We start from the raw sequence: 18,922 nt of genomic DNA, 5'->3' as shown, positions 1-18,922 counted from the left end.
GAGCTTGAGCCTCCGGCGCCGCCTCCAGAAAGTCCTGACGCCTGCGGCTTCACCGACTGTCCGAGTAGCCGATGGGAGTACACCTGCTGCGCTTGGAATGTGTACTGCGCGCATCACCATTTCTGGTCGCCACACATCTGTTCTTTTTGCTGTTATAAAACAGTGCCCCCATGACCTCATCCTTGAAATCTACTTTCTGTCCACACACGCTGCCCTTATCGACTGCTCCGCGGGCCTTCTCCGGCTAGAACTTCCTTCATGCTCCGACAACGTCGATGCCGGCCCACCCCACCTACGCTCCGTGGAGTTTCTTCGACTGCCTCCGCAAGCCGCAATATACGTCCAGCTTTCAGCCTTTCCGCCCTTACCCGACGGCGACTATGTTGCCTGCCCTATTCCTGAGGTCGCAATGACACGCAACGTCTCACTCCCCTATACGGTGTGACAGTTAAAAACAACGGCACCTCTTTTCCCATCCTCAATTTTGGCTTCTCGACGCAAGTTCTTCCTCACGGCATATCACTCGCTCATCTGACCCCATTGGCCGACCACATGGTTTCTGCCTTGACCACAGAACCTCCACCGGATTTTTCACTGCCGTCATCGGAGTCGGGTTCGTCCTGCGACCACTTCGCCCGCATGATATCAGGAGACCTCACTCCGGCACAGTCCGCTGCCCTTCGCTGCATGCTGGTTTCCTACCAGGATATCTTTGACATTGGCGACCGTCATCTGGGCCAGACTTCCGTCGTCACCCATCGCATTCATACTGGCAATGCGAGTCCTATTCACCGACGGCCTTACCGTGTGTCAGCTCCGGAGTGTGCTGTCATCCAACAGGAAGTGGAGAAAATGCTGGGCAAAGGCATAATTGAACCCTCGTGCAGTCCTTGGGCCTCGCCCGTTGTACTTGTGAAAAAGGACAGTAGCTGGAGATTCTGTGTAGACTACCGCCACCTCAACCAGATCACCAAGAAGGATGTGTATCCTCTCCCGCGTATTGATGATGCACTGGACTGCTTGCACGGCGCCAGATATTTTTCTTCCATTGACCTGCGCTCAGGATACTGGCAAATCGCTGTGGACGACCAAGACCGCGAGAAGACCCCCTTCGTGACTGCCTTCGTGACTCCTGATGGCCTCTATCAAATTAAAGTGATGCGTTTTGGCCTATGTAACGCTCCTGCTACTTTCGAGCGCATGATGGACTCTCTTCTTCGAGGCATCAAGTGGTCCATATGCCTTTGCTACCTGGACGATGTTATCGTTTTTTCGACTCCGTTTGAAAACCATCTCACTCGCCTGTCCACCATCCTTGATGTTTTTCGCCGTGCTCGTCTTCAGCTTAACTCGTCGAAATGTCGCTTTGGGCACCGTCAAATCTGCGTACTTGGTCACCTTGTTGACGCTGCAGGCGTGCAGCTAGACCCTGACAAAGTCTGCGCGGTTAGTCAGTTCCCTACTCCACGGTCGGCCAAGGACGTCCGCAGTTTTCTTGGCCTGTGCTCGTACTTCCGTCGTTTTGTCCAGAACTTCGCAGAACTGGCCCGCCCTCTCACTGGCCTACTCAAGAAGGACGTCGTTTTCACTTCGGGTCGTGAATAAGGGACGCCTTTTCATCGCTCGTTGCAATCCTAACGAATCCACCTGTTCTAGCACATTTCGACCCGTCAGCCAGCACGGACGTTCGTACCGACGCCAGTGGCCACAGTATAGGCACCGGGCGCGGGATGAATTTGGACCGGTGGCGCCTTCATGCGGCTGCGCCGCGAATGTATGGCATGTGGCGGCCGGGCCGCGCGCAGCAGGCGCTGCCTTGAAACCAAGTCTGATCAAACATGTTGCGTTTTTGGGTGCACCAACAGTTACTGAAACATGACTGAAACTGGTTAGGCCATTAAATTCAATCGTTGTTCATCGTGGCATCGCGTTTTTCAGGCGGAAAGTCTGTATATATGCGGTTTGTAGGCAACAGCGCATACAGTGCTCAGCAATAACGCGATACTCGAATCGCATGGTCGCCAGCGCTTTTTGCACTGACTGTAAGCGCTGGGGACGCCAAACTGATGCATTGTGGTGTAGAGTGAAAGCCAGAACCTTAGTAACGCATTATGACTGCATTTGGTCCCACGGCGCTCACCTGTGGCGCGAAAAAAAAAAAACAACGGCGGCAGCCGCGCGCTGCCAGCGCTTCAATCGCTGGGCACTGTACATTTCCGACGCTGATCTGCTATGGTCTAGTTGTTCTAACGTTAATAAAAGAGCCGTTCATACGCAAGAGCTTCGTGTCCCACTTGCCTGTCTTCGCCTCCGCAGTGTAATGGCTCCGGAGCTTGGGCACCGAAGGCGAACACTCAGATTTGTAGTTATTTTGCCGTCTTATCGGTGTATCAGTCTTTCTTTTAATGTACATTTTCCTTCGTAGCAATTCCAAACTCTGGTTGCGTCCGGCACACGACTGTGCTGTGCATCGACGGCGAACGCCAACGCAGGGGTGTGTTCACACTCGCCGCCACCAACGGCTCCCGTCGCGCTAAGCTATATAAAATGGGCCGTGACTGAAGATTGGGCTAGTTTATAAGCAATTAAGAATGGGGAAGCTTTGAAAAGATAAAAGAACTACAACAGACAGAGAAGGACTGACACATGTCCGATCGGCGAAGCAGCTCAAGAAACAGAATAAGGAAGACGTATGTCTCCTTTTTTTTTTCTCTCCACAATTTTTGTGTTCTTCGCCTATTTACATGATTAAATACGCGAGAATGTTAACGCGCACAGCAAAATAACATCTGGAATATAACTGCTGGAGTTCCACGTGTTATCTTGCCGCGGTGAGCTCCGTTCGCGTAGTGCATTTGCATCGCAATTTGCGCTCGTTTTCTGCTTTATATACTACTTGATGCCACGAATGTGATCTGCCTCGTACAAGTGACGACCTTTCTCAAAAGCAGACACGCGAAAATGCGTTTTCCGGTGCGTCAGCCCTTAAAACCCGCAGTGCGAAATCACTGGAAGCACCGAGCGCCTTCGTCCCGTCGTCTGCTTCACATGCCAGTGCTCTGACAGGTGCCGTTCGCGGCGCTGTTCGCTAGCATATCGCCGGCGCGCCGCTGGCGCCTTACAACGGCCGCCCGGTGCCTATAGGCGCCGTCCTTGCACAACAGCAACACGGCCTCCACCGCGTGGTCGCCTATGCAAGCCGCCTTCTGTCGCCGTCGGAGCAAAATTACTCCATCACAGAACGCGAGTGCTTAGCTCTTGTCTGGGCCATCGCAAAATTCCGACCGTACCTGTATGGCAGGCACTTCTCAGTCATTACAGACCACCATGCAGTTTGTTGGCTTTCCTCGCTCAAGGACCCCACTGGTCGCCTTGGCCGTTGGGCACTCCGCTTGCAAGAGTACTCATTTTCTGTGTTCTACAAATCTGGACGGCTTCACCAAGACGCCGACTGCTTGTCACGATAACCGGTCGATCCCCCTGATACACTGGAAGATGAACCTGACACCTTCGTTCTGGCCATTACAGACTTCGTCCACATAGCTGACGAACAGCGCTGCGACTCAGCTTTGCGGCCTATTATAGACGGTCTTGACTCACCACACCCTGACCCTTCCCTATGGATGTTTGTGCTCCACAACGACACCTTACACCGCTACAACACCCGGCCTGACAGCGCTGAGCTCTTGCTTGTTCCCACGAATCTTCGCTCTACTGTTCTGCGCCAGCTTCACGATGCACCGACGGCCGGACACCTAGGCCTGTCACGCTCGTATGATTGCATCCGTAGGTGCTTCTTTTGGTCTGGTCTCTACCGTTCTGTGTGACAGTACGTTGTGGCTTGTGACCTCTGCCAGAGACTCAAGACTCCTGCCCTACTGCCTGCTGGCAGCCTTCAGCCCCTCGATATCCCTGATGAACCATTTTTCCGGGTGGGACTCGATCATCTAGGACCTTTCCCCATGTCAGCCACTGGCAATAGATGGTTTGCAGTCGCTACTGACTACGCAACGCGGTACGCTGTTACACGTGAACTTCCCACCAGCTGTGCTACTGATGTAGCCGATTTCATTCTTCTCGACGTCATCCTGCGCCACTGTGCTCCTCGTCAGTTAATCACGTACCGTGGCTGCTGCTTCTTGTCTAAAGTAGTCGACGACATTCTTCGTTCTTGCTCGACCAATCACAAGTTCACCACTGTGTACCATCCACAGACAAACGGCCTTACTAAATGCCTCAACCGTACTATCACAGATATGCTTGCTATATACGTGTCTGAGGACCACCGAGATTGGGACATTCACTTGCCTCTTGTAACCTTCGCCTACAACTCTTCTCGTCATGACACAGCTGGCTACTCACCTTTTTATCTACTTTTTGGCTACGACCCACCATTGCCTATGGACACCATGCTTCATACTCACGCAGAGACATCCTCTGCCTATGCTCGTGATGCCCTTGCCCGTGCTGACATCGCCCGCCAGGTTGCCCGCGATCGCTTGTCGGCTTCACAGGTCAATCAAAAATGTCTCTATGACCGCCGACACCGGGAGGTGAACTTCCCATTCAGGATCGTTCGTCTTGCTGTGGTTCCCGTCACGTCGCGTTGGCCTATGTGAAAAACTCCTTTCGCGTTATGCTGGCCCTCACCGTGTTGTACGCAAAGATGTGACTTATGAAATCGCTCCGCTAAATCCTGAGTCAGCCTCTGCAACAATTGCGAGTGACATAGTTCATGTCTCGCGCATTAAACCGCACCACTCTTGGCCGGGACCCTAATTGCACCGGGATGGTGCTTCTAATGCCGGCGGGTAATTTCACGAGTGGCGGTCCTGTGGTCGGTGCTTGGACGATGACGACGACGGCGTGGCTTTCTGGTGTGCACGTGCTCTCCTGAACCATTGCTGTAGCGTTGTGCCCCTTACCTTGTAAATATATCCATTGTATATATAATCTCCCTGTAACAATATATAAGGGTGACATCCCCGTGATAGTTTGTCTCCCACCACCCCCACCACCTAGGCCTAACCAATGCCGCTTCGTTGGAAGTCTACAACATTGCAGTTTGATGCTGAGCCAATGAAATGCAGCAGCTGTACAGCAGTCAGAAAACCGAGGAATCACCTCAATAACGAAAGTGACTGCACAGGCGACAGCCCCAATGGCAGCAACTGTGCTCGCAGCCGTTGTTTATGGCATTGCACCCATGAATCAGTCGAAAAATTGAGCGACACACTATATGACATCTGAAATTTTAGTTGCCGTGATGAAGATTGAAAAATTGGTCAGCATCAGCATTTTATTCTCGTTTCACCTGATTTTATTGGAGTTGGCTTTAGTTCCACATAATGCAACTGCTTGAAATCATCTCCACTTTGAAAAAGTTAAGTGAATAGAAATCGGTCAAATGCATGCTAGAGTTCCATGCTGTTTTCAATCCTGAAGCTGTAGAAAGACAGTTTAACAAATTTACATACTTGCTTTTGCCCGGCTGCAATAAATTTAAGCAGCTGCTAACTTTGCATGAGGAGGCTGAACGAGCTAGTCTGGCTGTTTGCCCAACTTGCCCGACACAAGTGATGTCTTGTTTTGCACCGCTACTATACCCTTGAAGCCAGTACAGGAGCAGAGTGCCTACAGCAAGCAGTGCAGGTAATGATGCCACATTTTCCTTGCCGTGTCTGCAGTTGACTCTTTGCAAAAAGGGGCATGAAAACATCAATCCTCCCACTATTTATATAGGATTTCTACGGACCTTTGACATCATTGATAGCCCTTTAATGTCAAAACACCATATTAAGGGCCTTAAAACCCTTAAAGGGGCCCTGCGACATTATTAAAGCAACAGCTTTTTTTTTTTTTTTTTTTTTTGCTGTTCCTCCCGCTTTTTGGTTTGTATGTTTCTAGCCATTTATGGGAGGAGAGTCAACTTGGGCCTGTAGGTATGTACTGGCTGCTGGCTTTCCAAGCAACCAATATGGCCCTCTGGGTATCAAATAGACAACTTGCTGCTGGCTGCTGTATGGCCTCGTAGATAACTCGGGTCGCTGGGTATGTGCCACTGAGTATGTGCCCACACTGACAACTTCGGCACTGTATATATGATATTGGTATGTGCCAATTCATGGCCAATGCCCCGGAATGGATGATCCAGGGTAACGCAAGGGGCACGTAACCTTAAATATATTGTTATGGGGAAAAGAAGTATGAAATATATTTACACTGTCGGACGGACACCAGAAGAATTGACGAGGTGTCCGAGAACAGAAATTTCACGACGACCGAAGTGGCATTTGGACAAATTGAGTTGTAGCCCCGCCCGACGAAAAACAGATAGGACCATCGATAGGCGTTCGAGGTGCGTCGCAAAAGTCGGAGAAAAAAACGATCACATCGTCCAAATAACAGAGGCAGATGGACCACTTGAAACCGTGTAGGAGGGCGTCCATCATTTGTTCAAATGTGGCTGGGGCATTACATAACCCGAAAGGCATCACTTTGAACTGATAGAGGCCGTCGGGGGTAATAAAAGCCATTTTCTCACGGTCCATGTCATCGACGGCAATTTGCCAGCACCCGGAGCGAAGGTCTATGGACGAAAAATATTGTGCTCCATGGAGGCAATCCAGGGCATCGTCAATGCGTGGTAGCGGATAGACGTCCTTCTTGGTTACCTTGTTTAGGTGCCGATAATCTACGTAAAATCGCCAACTGTTGGCCTTTTTCTTAACTATTACAACAGGGGATGCCCATGGGCTGCAAGAAGGTTCAATGATGTTACGAGAAAGCATCTTATCAACTTCGTGTTGGATGATGTCTCGCTCGGTAGAAGAGACACGGTAGGGTCGCCGCTAGATTGGGCTTGCATCCCCGGTGTTAATGCGATGTTTTACAACAGATGTTTGTCCTAGAGGGTGGTCTCCAAGGTCGAATAAGTCCCAGTACGAGGCAAGGAGGCAACGTAGTTCATTGGCACACTGGGGCGGAAGGTCGGGCGCGATCATTTTTATTAGGGCATTCAAGTCTGAAGGGGCAGGAGGCACAGCAAGAGTTGCACACGAGGAGTCATCAGCAGTTAAACCCGAAATCTGGTAGTCTCGTGCTGGCGTGATTTTCGCAAGTGATATGCTGCGCGGGAGAACTTGTGCACAAAGTCCAAAGTTCACTAGCGGAAGACAGAACGTGTTGTCTGTAATGGTAATGACGGTGTGAGGAAATGCGACGTTAAGCGTGAGCAGGACATCCGGATTAGGGGATACAATGTAGTCACCGTCTGGAATGGGCGGAACGGGTGAAACACCTATGCAGGTAACGGCAAGGTGAGGGAGGCGAATATGCTCTGTGGAACATAGCCAGATCGGAGCACTATCGGGGGGATCAATAGCAACAGGTAGAGCGAGTTGCACACCAGCAGAACAGTCTATCAAGGTGGATTGGGGAGTGAGGGCAGTGTTCTAGGACATAGAATAAAACAGAAGTATGATCGGCGACACTCACACGAGCTGGACACATGCCAATAACGGCCGGCGTTCTCCCGTCGGCGACTCTGAGCACAGGCGACGGGGCAGGAGTGAGGACTTTCTTGAGACGATGGCAAAGCTGAGCACCCATCACAGATACATGCGCGCCAGTGTCAATCAGAGCCGTAACAGGTACACGATCCACGTTCACTTCCGATGTGTGGGCAGGGTCAGAAGAGGATTTTGGCGTCGGTTCGGTATAGCAGCATCACCTCTAGGTGCTGCACCCGTCAGTTTTCCGAAAGCGTGCGCCGGAAGGAGCTGGGAGACGGTGACCGACGCGATGGGGGCGAGCGGGAGAAGCGGCGATGTGGCAAAGGAGAGCGGCTAGAGCGGGTGGGCCGAGAAGTGTCACCAGGAGTTACTGGTTGCATGCGCGGTGGGAAGCGAGAAGCAGCATGAGGCGGACGGTCGGATGGGAGATAGGGCCAAGGGGTTGAATTCCACGATGAGTGGCAGTGACGGGAAATATGACCAATACGGCCACAAGTGAAGCATATTGGCCTGTCGTCTGGAGTGCACCATTCAGCCAGTTTGTGATACCGCGGAGGGGCATCCACGTTGCGAGGGCGCATGGCAGAGGTGGACGAAGCGTAGTCAGGCCAATTAATGGAGCAGACGTTGGTCAAGCCAACGTTGGCCAATTCCTGGCGTACGACGGTCTGGATCAGGGAAATGGTGGACTGGCAATTGTTGGAGCCAAGGGTTGGGGCTTGGATAGGAGATGCGGCCTCGATTTCACGCCGGATGATGTGGACGATGTCATCAGCGATTGGGCGTGGGCAGACTACGGAGGTCTTCACAGGTTGACGTAGCAGCCGTGTTGGGAAGGCGGGGAAATGGGTGGGCAGTGCGGCGGCTCTTGGCTTCTTCAAACCGCCGGCATTCGGTAATGATGGCTTGTACAGTAGAAGAATTCTTAAACACACGGAGGTGAAAGGCATCATCTGCTATGCCCTTAATCACATGTGCGACCTTATCAGCTTCGGACATTCTCGGATCCACTTTGCGGCACAGAGCGAGCATGTCTAGGATGTATGTGAGGTAGGACTCGGTGCACGTCTGGACACGCGAAGCGAGGTCTTTTTGAGCGGCGCGCTGACGTCCAACAGGCTTGCCAAACAAATCCGTGAGCTTCTGTTTACAAATGTCCCAGGTGGTAAGTTCCTCCTCGTGGGTCTGAAACCAGACGCGTGCCGTTCCCGCGAGATAGAATGCCAGATTAGCCAGCATGGCGGTCTGGTTCCAGTGGTTGCTCCTGCTCACCCGCTCATAAAGTTGAAGCCAATCTTCAACATCCGTGTTGTCAGTGCCGGAAAAGGTGCCGGGGTCGCACGGTTGTGCCAGAATGACTTTTGGCGTGGAGGCCGACGAGCCCGAAGCATCCTCGCCTTGAGCTGGCATGGTAGATGCAGCCAAGGAGCGCCCGCTGCGTAAATCCGTCTTGCGCTTGAGCCCGCAAACTCCACCAAAAATGTTATGGGGAAAAGAAGGAACACTGTATTTGTTATGTATGTTATGGGAACACTGTATTTACAAGACTGGCAGCGGCTGACAAGACCATAGCAAGCACGTGAAGTCCCGAGCTTCGTCTTCTTCAAGTCCTCTCAAAACGTCTTCTTCATCGCTGTGTCACAATATTAAACCAGTAGGAACCATACCTTCACCTCGAGTGCGGCTGTTGAATGGATAGACATTGCAATAATGTTGCAGCTAGGATAATGGGGATATCGGCGGAGTTTCAGGTAGGGTACAGTGATTACAAGATATATTATGCCGTGGTATCATTTTGCATAGTAGTTGGTAGTAAGATTGCCACTTTGCCTACTACCCACAAAGTATTGTGATTCACTGATGGGCATGGGCATATGCAGCAGGTCACACAGGAAAGCTATTGCTGATATTGGCAATCATCTTCTATGGTTTCTGCCACAATTGTTTTGGCTATAAGCAATTTTGCTTCAGAGGATTCGTTCTACGGTGCCAAGTTCAACACAAAAAGGTAGCAGAAATTGGCACACGAAATTCAAAAGCGAAGCCGATAAGAAAAGCCTCCTTTTTCATATTTCACTTGACCAAACCATAAGCTGTTACCATTGAGAGTAGCGCTTTCAAAAACATGCACTGGAAGCTTGCACATCATGGTGGCTTTGTCTCCAGAGCTGGTGCCTGCACTTTTTGACTGCCCCATATTGTGGGCGCATACCAGCACTACCAATGCAGAGTAGTACATTGTAACTTGTTTGAAAGAAAGTGTGTGCAGCTGCTCAAATACCAAGTCATGCCATGTTCAGCTGTGAAGGGGGGGTTAGTGTAAGCAGGAAGAGAGTTTCAGGGAAGCGTTGTCTCCCTTAATAAGACTTAATAAGAAGTTATTGGCAGGTTACTGCCTCTGTGTCATAATTTTAGATTTTGTCTTGCAGTCTATTGAAAAGGCTTTAAAACTTAAGCGTATTGGGTTTTTTTGTTGAATTTGAGGAATAAGTTCTTAAACTGCACCACCAACCAATCGCAGTCAACAGCATATCTGTTATATGTTGTTAAGCATATCTTGTCATATCCATCGTCAAAACTCATTGCTGCATGCATCTGCAGTTGGCGAGTAACACTAGTCCTACAACAGATGAAAATATTATTCTGTTACTTCTGTCATTGCAATTTAGGCATTGGAAAGGTCCATATTTTGATAGCAGTGAATAATAGCTATTAAACTAAATATGTCGCAGGGCCTTTATAAAAAACCCTTTGACTGTCACTCCCGAGTATACTCATTTTGTCTTTTAAGCACATTCCCTGCCTATCAAGGAGCAACTTGTGCAAAAGATGAACATTGCATACCTATTGTACCATCTATAGAGAGGTTGTGTACCTGAACATTGTAAAGTAAATTTCTAATAGTAGGTGGAGCCAATGTCTCGGTGTTCTGTCATTCTCTCAGCAGGACAGCCATGACAAACCAGTGTGGCAGGTCTATCTGCACTCTGACAGCCGAAGGGATTTGTAAACTGTTGGATGAATTCTGCGTCAGATGAAAGAGACGCCAAAGTAACAGTTTCTGTGTAGCATGAAATATCTACTGAACTAGCATATGAAAAAAACCCGTCAGTCAAGAGTGTTAAGTCACATGAAATGCTTAAAAATTCTTGAATTTTGTTTTGCACTAAGCTTAGTGGATTTTGTTTGGACATCTGCCCACAAAGTTGGTGCCAAACAAAAGTCAACCCAGTCCAGTCCTCATAGCAGTTTTATGGTGATTGGCAGTGGTTCACTTGCTAAGCATTTTAACGCGATAGTGTTAAGGGTCCTGTGTCGCAGAAAATCCGGTGTGGATGGTGGCGTCTGTGGAAGAGAAAATCATCCCGAACCACCCCGACAGCGCAGGCCCTCCACGTGGTGCAAGGTGTTAGTGAACAAAAATTGAATTTCTCACGGTGAATTCCATCAGAAAAATGGTAAAGTACGACTTAACCACGACCTACAGACATGGTGGCGTCGGACTGTTATTTGAATGTATGAGAAAACATAATTCTGATACGAGGAAACTCAAACACAAACCCCTTTTGCCAGCATTTCTTCCATACCAACAGCGGCGTGCCCGGACACGGCTGGGCTCGACTGGCGCGCATGCTCGCTTCTTACGGCTTTCTCACCCATTGGGGAAATAATGGGAGAGTTTCTCGGAACGTTTCGCCACCCATCAGCGGTAGGGGCGCTGCGACCCTGACCCTTCCTCCCCTGCTCCACATGCATGCGCTTGCCTTCGCGCTCGCACGATCGTTTTCCCGCGCATTTTATTCAGTGCTCTGTCAGTGTTGTTCAGTATGCAGTAATTTGTGGGCTCCTGAAACGGTCGTAAAGCCTTTAGTACGCGTGGCCACAGCCAAGACTTGGCGCCGTTCATTGCACATCGGTCTATAACTGCTGTGTGATGGTGTATTGCTTTGTTCCGTATTGCAAGGCCCAGTCCGGGATAACACCCGGTGTTTCTTTTCACCAGTTGCCAAGCAATGAGTTTCTAGCCTGAGTTTCTAGAGCTTTTGGACAAGATAATGCTTTTTTTTTTTTTTTTTTCGATAGAGCTTCCGAACACCTGTCACGAAGGAAGAGCAGTCCAGCCCTATTTACAACATGCTCCCATTTGAGCTGCCCTGAAGGTGTTGACGACAGCCATGGGATATGATCCGCAAATCTAATTGCCGAGAAGTTTCTGATAGTACTCCTTGTAAATCACTCAAACCATCTGACTGACGAAAACGACAAGCCTTCGGCCTATGTACACAAGCCGCCAAGGAAACACTTCAGATTGTAATCGTGAATAAGACACATTTGTGAGCTACTGTGTCCGCAAGAGTTTTCGCCAGAAAGTATGGCAACCACACTTCCCGAACTCATTCACGCGCGACTTGTGTAATCTTGACGACTGGGGCTTGGCAAAAAATTAGAAAATCGATAAGTTAAAACGAAGTCTAATATATTTTCAAATAACCATCCAATGTTTACCATTGTATTGCTAACAATATAGTGAAAATATGTAAGCAAGAAGCACGATTTGTAAGGTCTCGTTATCATAGCAGCCTGCCGATAAACATTGCCATCAATTGCGAATGCTATTTTGTTTACCCGTGTAGACTGGGAACGCAAGACCGTAATGACATTCGGCATGAATGTCATTTACTGCAAATGACATTACATGTGCCGTGTGACAGGGGTATAAGTGCATACGAGCAATAAATATTTATTTTCATTCATCAAAATGCATATGCGTTTGATGGCGGAGAGCTGTTCTCCCGGCGCATGCATCTCCATGTTCCCCAGTGAATTTAAAGAAGCTCGATGTAATAATACAGTTACACAGCATGTATTTATAAGAAGCCTAAATGAACCATTTATGCGTCCTCTAGAATTAGGAGACTTGTTCTTGAATGCACGGTGAGGTGAGAAGCACGCCCGACCCCATCTTCCAGCGTTGCGCACGCAGCACAGATCGGTTGGGAACAGTTGAGCAGGGTGAGGTCGCAGCGCCACCACTAAACAGCGGCAATAGGCAAGAACTAGCCCCGATGCAAAGGCCGCAAGAAGTTAGCGCGCGCGCCAGTCGAGCCCGGCCGTGGCCCGGATAGGCTACTTGCGAAAATCTTATCCAGATGGCGCTCGCACCCTCGGCAGGTCAAATTAGGCGTTGGCCTGCCTAATGCGTTTTGGACACGCTGCGCGTCGGGGCAATAGCAAACAAGTAATAAAATTAGAAAAAAATAAAAGTCTAGGGCCTTCACATTTTAATATAAAACACGCGTCGGGGCAATAGCAAACAAGTAATAAAATTAGAAAAAAATAAAAGTCTAGGGCCTTCACATTTTAATATAAAACACGCGTCGGGGCAATAGCAAACAAGTAATAAAATTAGAAAAAAATAAAAGTCTAGGGCCTTCACATTTTAATATAAAACGACTTGGAAAAATGTCTTCACAGCAATGCATTTCTGTTTAAAAATGAAGCCGACTTTAAGGGGATCGGGGTAAGCTTGGTCGTTGTAAGCTGGCTTTCCCGCCTTCTGTGTTGCAGTGAAGCCTACTCGTAAAGAAAAATGCGATGTGAACGGGGCGCAACAGCGCTATCGCATTCCACTCTTTAATGGCGAAGGTTAAGCGTCCTCCAATTTTTATTGCCTTTTTCAGTCACGCAATAAAAGAAAATTGCTTACTGTCATACATAATGTTGCTTTGATCCTGGATCATGCTTTGTCTGGACCTTAGTAGTCCTTAAAACCCCAGAATTTTTTTTTTTTTCACAGAAAATATAACCCTGCTTTAACCTTTGCACACGCAAGCACTGCCAACAGGGGTGCTAACACATGGCTCAGCATTCGATCTGGCGCAGCAGTGTGCATATTTTCTTAGAAGCATTAGCTGGAAGATATTATGTTATAATAACAAATGCCTCTTCATCTTGTCCGCTTTATGTATTTGAATGGGTTTGGAAAGCCTTCCCTACTTTTGAAGCTACTTTATCACGCTTTTTTGCTTCTTGAAATAAGGCTGATAATGTTTTGACTTCATTATTATGAAGTTTTACTTTATTAAGCCACTTGTAGCCTACTCTTCTGTTAGGCACTGTTAAATGAAAAAATGGTTTGTGCGTTTAGACAGCACATTGATATTTTGACATATTTATTACCTTTTTATGGTGCATTGAATGTCGAATGTTTTTTCTTACTAAACATAAAGAACGTGAAAAGATCAGGAATGCATTAACAAAATATTCATAATTTAAGGGAAATTCGACATGCTCTCCCGGAAAACATGTCAGTAAGAAAAGAAATACTTGTTTATGGAAGCCTTAAGATTAATAGAACAAAGGTACCAAATCGGCTCAGATCAGTGTTGCCAGCCATATCCTACGTGTGATTATTGTTATTATTGTAGGGCTATAGGGCAGTCCTACTGTTTTTCATCCAGATTTTGTTTCCATATAGTGGCAAAGGAAATAATAGAGATGTGAGGCCTCAGAAAAAAATAAGAATTGGGCAGGAGTGGGAATTCAGTGCCAATTGTGCCATTTTGATACTCGTGCAAATTGTTGCGCCATATTGCACTGAAAATGGAAAAATGACAAAATTGTGCCACGCTGCACTAAAACAGCCTTGGCTCCGACAGGCATCAGCAAAATGCCGGCACAGTGTAGGGCATTAATCTTTCATTATTCTCAGAGGTTGTGTAAGTAATTTACATATTCTGGGCGCCAGTGAACGCTAACAGCCGCACAAGTTCCCTGAATAAAACTAAAGGTAGTGACATTGTTTTATCTTGCCGCCTGAGCTGGCGAGCGAGGGCAGGCGATGAGGTCCGGGGCTTATCCGCACCTTCCTGTTGGTAGAATGAGGTCACATGGTTGTGCTGTTGTCGTTTCCGCGGAAGTAAGTGCGTCCGCTTGCTGCAGGTCGTGCCTCTTCTTGCTTTTTTGTTACTCATGCCAGTGCTGTGACAGTTGCTTTTGATCACAGCTTGCAGCCCCCGATTGCGGTGATCACAAATCCTGATATCCCGCAATGATCGTGAATCCTGAGCAACTTTCATGCCGCTGAAGCCATGACAGTTGCTCTTGATCGCGGCTCACAGCCCCTCAATCGTGGTGATCACAAATCCTGATATCACGGGGACCACAGTGCTGCAGCGCAGCGCGATCGCTGCGATAAAAATGAGCAATCTGAGAGGGCGAGCAGCGAGGGGACTTGGAATGAAGAGTCCAGGAGTGGACGAATGTTGCTATCTTTAGCTTATTCAGGGGGCATAAAGCCTTACATTTATTCACTCGATGCGAACTCCATATGTTGCGGTGGTTCTAGTGAGTGGCTAAGTAAAGTCAGCCATGTGCAGAATCAGTTTGAACTAGTTGCTGTTACATTACCTAGAAATGTATTTGAACAAGCCACTGTGGTGTTCACTAACCCTAGCTTCTTCACATATATTGGGGAGCACCTTCAGTCGCTTCACCAGAATGCTGCAGAATGCGAGGTTTTGTGACTGTTACCCTACCTAATTATGTCAATGCTCTAAATTAATATTTGCTTGCTCCAGGTAGCTCCACTAATAAAAAAACATATGCTACAGACTGCGAATTATGCTCCAGTCTGCTCCAAAATGAAATTTTACCTGCACCAAAAATTGCTACAAAATGACTTTGGCCATTCCCGTCCCTGATTGGGAAAAAGCTCTTTTTAGTTTTTTTTTTTGCAGGGCATGAAAACTGGAAAAAAAGAGATTATCCAAATTTAATAAATTTGAGTCCGTTGATGTAATTCATGCAATATTTAGGTTGGTGTAACTTTGTGAGTAGAAACATTCAGGTGACATATTATTTCATCCAGTTTATGTAAATTATTTGATCATTGTCGAGTTCTGCATCTCCACTTTTTGCTGCTACATGCGTCATTTATTGCGGGCGCAGTATCCGACCTTTTACGGTTGAAAAACGACAGGGACAACAGCCCCAGTAAAGCACTCATTCACAGTGATGCATCCCAAACAACACGAAGAAATCGAATCCTGCATTAGCCTTGAAACATACTAACGAAGTTAATTCGTTGGGCCTGAGCACATTCTTTCGACGTCCTCAGGGTAGCAGTCAATTTTTTTTGTAGGAAACTTCTGTGAAAGCATCTCAGATGCGTTGTCTAGTCTGCTTATGGATGGCTTGGTTAGAATGTAGAACAGAATTTGCTGTTGGGTCGACTTAGTGCTAGAGTGTACCTGAGCTGAAAAATTAACATTTCTGTCCAGCAGTTTTCAGTAGCTACTCTGAATTTGTTTTTCTCGTCATCAGTGCAAGTGCACCATCCTATAGTAGTTTCGTCTGAGTTTTTATTATGGCTGCTCAGGAAAGCACAGCCCCCTACATACATTCCCTGTATATTTAGAAATTATTTTGCCAGTAGCTGCTCTGCAAAAAAACTGCTTGGTCTTGATTTTATTCTCATTCTAACAAGGACAGCATCTAAAAATGGTCCTTGCTTGCCTCTGCTTTCAATTTCTTTGCAAGCCTTTATGCGGTCATCTTCCAATAGCAGGTTATCTGGATGTGCTTTTCGAACTGCACTTCTAGAGCAAAATTTTAATGTTTTCTACATCTATATAGTTAAAAAAAGCTTGTTAGGAAACATAATTTGATTAACTAGATTTTATAAGAATGGATAGTTGGGCGAGTTGGTACAGTAACATATTCTTGATATAAGCGCGAAGAAGGGACGGAGGCGGAAGAAGCGCTCGTCCTGTCTTCTTCCGCCTCCGTCCGTGTCGTCTTCGCGCTTATATCAAGAATAGATTTTATATCAAGCGGATAATTCTTACTGGTACAACGAAGAAAAATGTTTAATTAAGCCTTGTTAGCACAATAATTATGCTTCATAAACGTAAAAATCCTTTTTTACTGTGAGGGAGGAGACTTGGTAAGGGCGAAAAGACGCAAAAATAAAATCTGGGTGGTGGCGCTGCCCTGAAGTTCCACACTTTCTCTCGTGAAAGACATGGATTTGGGTAGCATTTGAATGGATCTAAGCAAACTGTTTTTCATTAACGAATGACTACATTGCATTCTGAAGGAGCCAAAAACTCAACCTAATAGCCAGTTTTGGGAACTTATCTGAAGCAAAAATAGTCCAAATACGAGAATAAAAATTTTGAATTTGTGATATCACACACATAGGCACTAAGGTTTCGACGAGGAATTGAGTAAAGAACGTTTTATCATTATTTCTCCAATTATGAAACACAATTTTAGCATGTAATGAATCGGAAAGATCAAAGAGTTACCATTGTAAACTGTTCCAAGCAGGTCGCGTTACAGAATTCTACTTAATTATGGCTGCTCCTTTGTCACCGGTGTATAAGTCTAAAGGCGCCCACATGTTTGACCTTGTTTTTGTCATGGCGAACTCGAAACATATAATAGGCCACGTAGTAAATACCCTCCATCCGCAATCCAAAATGCTATTGTTCCAGAACTCTGCAAGACAGCATACACCAGCCTTTCCTTCCTGAAAGCAACTTTCATGGATGATAGATGAGAATTCCAAAAGCTATCAAGAGTCTTGGAGCAAATGAGTGAATTAGTTGTTTTTTATATTTTACATCAATAAGTGGACAAGAATTCAGAATTGCCAGTCAGTCTCTAGAGTCTGTAATGCAGTATGTTTATCTAGGTCAGTTACTCACAGGGGACCCTGATCATGAGAAGGAAATTTACCGAAGAATAAAATTGGGTTGGAGTGCATATAGCAGGCATTGCCAAATCCTGACTAGAAGCTTACCACTGTTGTTGAAAAGAAAAGTGTACAGTCATTGCATTCTACCGGTGCTAACATAGGGGGCAGAAACTTGGAAGTTAACAAAGAAGCTCGAGAACAAATTAAGGACGGCATAAAGAGCAATGGAATGAAAAATGTTAGCCTTAACCTTAAGAGGCAGGAAGAGAGTGGTGTGGATCAGAGAGCAAACGAGGGTTACCAATAATCTAATTGACATTAAGAGAAAATAAATTGAGCTGAGCAGGCCATGTAATGCGTAAGGTAGGTAACCGAATGACTATTAGATTTACAGAATGGGTGCCAGGAGAAGGGAAGTGCAGTCGAGGATGGCAGAAAACTAGGTGGGTTGAAGAAATTGGGAAATTTGCAGGTTGAAAGTAGAATCAGCTAGCGCAAGACGGGGGTAATTGGAGATCGCAGGGAAAGGCTTTTGTCCTGCAGTGGACATAAAAATAGGCTGATGAAGATGATGATGATGAAGTGAAATACATTAGAAAGTCTTTTTATTGAACAGTTTTAGGGCTCTACATTTTAGTTAGCACTGGAAACATGCCACTGTCAACCCAGAAGTGGGTTTCCCAAATTTGACAGGACCTTCCTGTTTTTATTTGCTACGTCATGCCATTATGGGGCCAACAACATTCCTCTATCTCACTCTTTACAGTTTTTGTTGTCATTACATGACTCTACCTTTGCTTTTCATCTTTGGGCAAAAGCAAGTTTTAGCAGAGAGCGTACTCTGGTCCATAATGTGCCCTGCCTTGCCCATTTAGGATGTGACATCACTTTGAAGTCCTTTTGATTTATGGGCTAACACATCTTAATTGCACTTTAAGGTTGCATTGAGGTATTGTCATTGAATTAGCACAGAATCCACCATTAAGTAGACAAATATGTCAGCCATTGAAACAAAACATGGCCAGAGCTACAGCGCGGAGAAAAGCCATGCTCAGCACAGTGCCATTAGCAGGGTCCCAGGAGTCAGAAGCAAACTGAGAGCCCACTTTAACTTTTGCTTGAATGGTAGCACATTTATTAACTGCTTTTGTATTGTCCTTTATGCTGCTGTATTGAAAGTGGTATTGAAATCAGCCACTTATTTCCATGTTGTAGCCTGAAACATTTCCAAGCACTCATAAGGGCATGTTTTGGACATACAAACCACGACATGTTTAACATTAGCAAGACAGTGTGTTGGGATAGAAAGATAGCAATAAAGAACATTAATTCATATTGCCTGGTGAACCTGTGCTTTCGTTGTTTGCACACTTATGAGCCTCGTGTTTACCTTTTGCGGACATTTGTCAGGCCCCCACTGCCATGCGAAAATATCGGCTCCAGTCACATGTCGGGAAGCGCCCAACATGCACGCTTGCTCGCATTCTATCCAAGCGCTCATCCCCTTGGGAATTTGCAGACAGGCACCTTTTCTTTGGTTTTTACCACATGTAACCATCAAGGCTGTTCCTCGGTAGGAGCTTTCGTCGGTAGGAGAGGTGTCTGGGTTCCTTGATGCCTTCAGCAGCCTTTAATCGCTCACTCCAGCTGCCAAGCACTTTTGAAGCCTCGGGGTGGCCCCATTCTCATAGAGGTGGAGTGTCCT

General features: G+C 46.9%; 1 protein-coding gene across 4 annotated transcripts in view; it reads left to right on the top strand.

Annotated features, from left to right (window-relative positions):
• Positions 1–18,922, top strand: part of LOC119432526 (guanine nucleotide-binding protein G(s) subunit alpha) — a 145,886-nt gene that overhangs the window by 101,116 nt on the left and 25,848 nt on the right. The window lies entirely within an intron of this gene.

Source organism: Dermacentor silvarum, chromosome 1 (genome assembly GCF_013339745.2).
Source record: "Dermacentor silvarum isolate Dsil-2018 chromosome 1, BIME_Dsil_1.4, whole genome shotgun sequence".
Taxonomy (NCBI): domain Eukaryota; kingdom Metazoa; phylum Arthropoda; class Arachnida; order Ixodida; family Ixodidae; genus Dermacentor; species Dermacentor silvarum.
Note: the sequence above shows the minus strand (reverse complement) of the source record. Positions and strands in the feature narration are given on the sequence as shown.